The sequence below is a fragment of the Mustela nigripes genome, chromosome 18 (genome assembly GCF_022355385.1).
Source record: "Mustela nigripes isolate SB6536 chromosome 18, MUSNIG.SB6536, whole genome shotgun sequence".
NCBI classification, from domain to species: Eukaryota; Metazoa; Chordata; class Mammalia; order Carnivora; family Mustelidae; genus Mustela; species Mustela nigripes.
In genome coordinates, this window is record NC_081574.1 from 22,291,291 (window position 1) to 22,296,329 (window position 5,039).

Consider the following 5,039-nt stretch of genomic DNA (forward strand, 5'->3'; position numbering starts at 1 on the left):
ATTTCTGTGTGTTCTAGCTACTGGAAGGTCCAAACTGATACCCTCTTACAAATGAAAGTGACTCTTACACTTTTGTCTCCTGGTCACTTATTTGGCCTCGCATTATCACCTTATTACTTCTTCCTGTCTACTTCATGTACATCTGAAAGTTGACTTCAATTTTCTCCTTTAAAAAAAAGTTCTTGGGGTGCCTGGGTGGCTCAGTATGTTAAGCATCTGCCTTCAGCTCAGGTCATGATCCCAAGGTCGTGAGATCAAGCCTCACATCAGGCTCCCTGCTCCACAGGGAGTCTGCTTCTCTCTTTCCCTTTGCCTGCCACTCCCACTACTTGTGCTCTCTCTCTCTGTCAAATACATAAATAACAAAATATTAATTAATTGATTGATCAAATATCTGGAACAAAGTACAATATAAATACACTCTATAAAAGGAGTCTTGCATTTTTTTTTTAAAGAAAACCATATTAATCTTTAAAAGAGACAAGCTTTTCCCTGGTCTTACACTCAATGGAATGTTTTGTGGTTTTATATGCAAAGTTCATTAAGTGATACAGAAGATATTATCTACCAAGACAATTTTACAGACAGTAGTGAGTGAGCTCTATATCACAAGTTCCTACTTCAACCTCTGAGGAACTGTTGAATATATCCTTGCCTTCAGGATAACACACATGCTTGAATTCCCTTCTGCCATACAAATTATGCATGTCCAGTCCCTCTCTTATTCCTGAGCACGTAGTTTTGGAGTGCTCAGCCCTTGATCTCTTCTCTACGTACACTCACTTCCTTAGACTCCCATCCAGTCTTGTGGCACTAAGTACAATCGTTAGGTTGGTAAGTTCCAAACTTGTATTTCCAGCCTAGACTACTATTCTAAATCCAAGACTCATATATCCAACTGACTGCTCAAAATCTGCACTTGTATATCTGATAGGCATTGCAAACTCAGTATTTCTAAAATGAGGCTCATGATCTTCCTCCTTCCTCATGCCTCACCTGTGGCCTGACCTATCTCAGTGGTTGATATCTTGAGCCTTCCAGTTGCTCACATCAAAGCTCTGGTCTTTGCTTCCTCTCCTTCACTTCTGCATCTATTCCATCTAGATATTCTACTGGTTCTACCTTTAAAATAGTTCCAATATACACTTAAGATTTGCCGCTTCTCACTGCACTAAATCCACCAGCATCTCTCATCTAAGGTTTAATGCACCATCTCTCTACAGTCTACTCTTTATGTGGAAGCCAGAGTGATGAGCCTTTTAAAACATAAGTTAAGGGTGCCTGGGTGGCTCAGTGGGTTAAAGCCTCTGCCTTTGGCTCAGGTCATGATCCCAGGGTCCTGGGATCGAGCCCCACATAGGCCTCTCTGCTCAGCAGGGAGATAGGGCAGGGAGAGCCCTCTCCCCTCTCTCTGCCTGCCTCTCTGCCTACTTGTGATCTCTGTCAAATAAAAAAATAAAAAAATAAATAAGTTAAATCATGTCATCTCTCAACTTCAAACAAAACAGTGATTCTCTGCTTCACTTAAAATAAATCTAAAGTTCTTTCAAGGCTCCACAGGTCTCTGCAAGTTCTGACCCCTCCCTTACTTCCCTGACTTCATTCCTCTATCCCCCTCTCAACATGGCTCAACCAGACTGGCTTCTTTGCTGTGGGAACACACCAGTCACCCTCACTGGCCTAGGGCCTGTGTTCAAAGCTCTTTCTCCCAAGATTCCTTGGCAACCTCCTTACCCTCTTCCAGTCTTGCCATGTATTCTACCGGCTCAGTAACAACCAATCAGTAACACACCCAATCTCCTCCCTCACACCTTTCAGCTCTCCCGATTTCCATTGTTCTGCTGTCATCTATTTTTTCATAGCACTTATCACATTCTAGCATACAATATTATCCACTCAATGATTATGTTCATTATTTCTGTCTCTTCCTTCACTAGAATCAAATATCCAGAAGGAAAAAAAAATCTGTTGTGGGCTCTAATGGGCTCCAAGCATGTAGAACAGAACTGGGATTATAGTACGTGCTCATTAAATATTTCTTTTTTTTTTTTAAGATTTTATTTATTCGACAGATGGAGATCACAAGTAGGCAGAGAGGCAGGCAGAGAGAGGGAAGCAGGCTCCCCGCTGAGCACAGAGCCGCATGTGGGGCTCGATCCCAGGACCCTGAGATCATGACCTGAGCGGAAGGCAGAGACTTAACCCACTGAACCACCAGGCACCCCATCACTAAATATTTCTTGAATGAGTGAATGATGACGGGCTTATACTGCAATTAAGAGAATATATTCCTGTGGGAATTTAATAAAAACATACTTGTAATACTGGAAAAGCCTGCTTCTTGTTGTTTATCAAGTCTGTTACCTTTATATCACTAACATAAATGAGAAACCTTAGTTCTGTAGAACTATTTCATAAAAATACATTAAGCAAATATTTCTGAGTTTACTTCTAAATCTCTGAGGCCACACAATTCAAAATAGAAACACTGGCTGTTTTTCAATGATCTACCTGACATTTAAGTATAATTCCCAATTTATTCTATTATCTTCTAATGTTTTGATATATACCTCCCTTGTTTGGTAGTTTAATAGTGCAGTTTTGACCAGAAAAATCTAATTGCTATTGATCACTACATTTTAAAACTGGCAAAAACTATGGGATAAATTCAATATCTTAATACATCTTCTCTTTACCTGTCAAGATAAATCTACAGCTGAGTACTAAAAGTGTCTTATCTCACACTACATACTCTCTAAGTCAGTTCTGAGTCTTTACAACTGAATATAGGCATGTGCGCTATACAAAATAGCAAATGTGTTGCTCAAAATTACATTATTGATGGCTAAAAACTGATATTAAAATTGCAACCCATAAGTTAAACAAAGAACCTTCTATTGCCAGAGATGTTGTGGAGAAGTACACAATGAACCAGATTTTACCTAAATGGGATCTGTTATTGAATTCCAAAACAATCAAAAGAGAGCATTGAGCAGTTTAAACAATCATTTTTATTTCAGTTGTTTAAAGCTGCACTATTTTCTATTCAAGGACTAATAAAAGGAATATATTTTTTGCTCCATGAAAGTCAAGTAAATGTTACACATGAGGCTAGTAAATATCAAAAGTGAAAGCTTTTCTTATTACATAAGGGCAGTAAGAGGTATTTTAACTAGAAGCAGAGCTGGAGAGAGCATGAGATAGCTGTGCTAAAATGGATAGTAGAAATTTCCAAAAGTATGAATAAATCAGAAGTTTAATAATAAAATAATTTTGAAGACTTCTGTTCACTTAGTGATAAACATAGGTTGATTCTAAAAAGGGAGCATGAACCCTTAAGTTTCTGACTGGCACTGACCTTTGCCTTTTTCAGTTTGAAGTGACTGGAATCACTAAAGCAAACAACGTCCTGATACACAGAGTGCCCCAGAGATGGAGAACATCCAGTGAGTGTCTTACTCCGAGGGAATATTCTGCTGAGAGCCTTTCCTCCCTTTCCGAGGGAGGAAAATAGCCTCAGCCAAAGAAGACAGAGAAGGTGTTTCTTGTCTCAAGACTTTTTGCTTCTGGACAATGGATGCTTCAGAGCAGGATTTTTAAGAATGTTTAAAGTTTAAGAAGAGATAAACTCTGTTACTGAAGAAATATTAACACAGAGGTTTACATAAAAATAAGCATGCTCAAACCAGATACGAATAGACCAAAATCAGTGCAGAAGCAAAGCTTGGCTTTTTGGTGTATTTTATCTGTTTCTGTGCATTTGGCAGAGGTTAGGGGGAAAGGTGGGGGAGGGGAAAGGGAGTTCCGGAAAGCAGACTCTTCAGTTTACACAGATTCCCATCACCTTTGGTCTCATGTCTTGCTCGATTTACCCTTTCCTCTATTCCTACTTTCACCCCATCCCAACAGGCAACCATTTTTTAATATTTTAATTTGTTGTTGTTGTGCTCTTATAAAACGGATGTCCTTGGTTGGTTTGTATGTTTCGTTTTTCATAAATAGTGTTGTGTTATATGCTTGAAGTTAATTCCTTTTTCACTTAGCATTTTAGCATCAAATATTCACCCATATTTCCATGTGTGTTGTTGGTCCACTCCTGCTTGCTAACTGCTGCATAAAATTCCAAGCCAGGCACACATTTTCTTAACCATTCCTCCTATAATGGACACCCAGTGTGCCTCCAACACTCTGGAGCCAAACAACATGGCCATGCACATCCTTACTATCCCTTGTGGGACGACATGAGCATTTCTTGGGCATAAATATCTGGTTTAAAATGTTTATTATTTATAAGTTGGATTTATCTGCTTCCACTTTTATTAGGATTATTTCCCTTTCCTTGATAGGAATAAAAATGTTACAGCATTTTCCTGAGGATGCTTACTATTTACCTTTAAGATCCAAGTTTGTTTCCATTTTTATTTTTAAAGATTTTTTTAAATTTATTTTCAGCATAACAGTATTCATTGTTTTTGCACCACACCCAGTTCTCCATGCAATCTGTACCCTCTTTAATACCCACCACCTGGTTCCCCCAACCTCCCACCACCCCGCACCCCCGCTTCAAACCCCTCAGATTGTTTTTCAGAGTCCACAGTCTCTCATGGTTCACCTCCCCTTCAAATTTACCCCAACTTCCTTCTCCTCTCTAACTCCCCTTGTCCTCCATGCTATTTGTTATGCTCCACAAATAAGTGAAACCATATGATAATTGACTCTCTCTGCTTGACTTATTTCACTCAGCATAATCTCTTCCAGTCCCGTCCACGTTGATACAAAAGTTGGGTATTCCTCCTTTCTGATGGAGGTATAATACTCCATAGTGTATATGGACCACACCTTCCTTATCCATTTGTCCGTTGAAGGGCATCTTGGTTCTTTCCACAGTTTGGCGACCATGGCCATTGCTGCTATAAACACTGGGGTACAGACGGCCCTTCTTTTCACGACATCTGTATCTTTGGGGTAAATACCCAGGAGTGCAATTACAGGGTCATAGGGAAGCTCTATTTTTAATTTCTTGAGGAATCTCCACACTT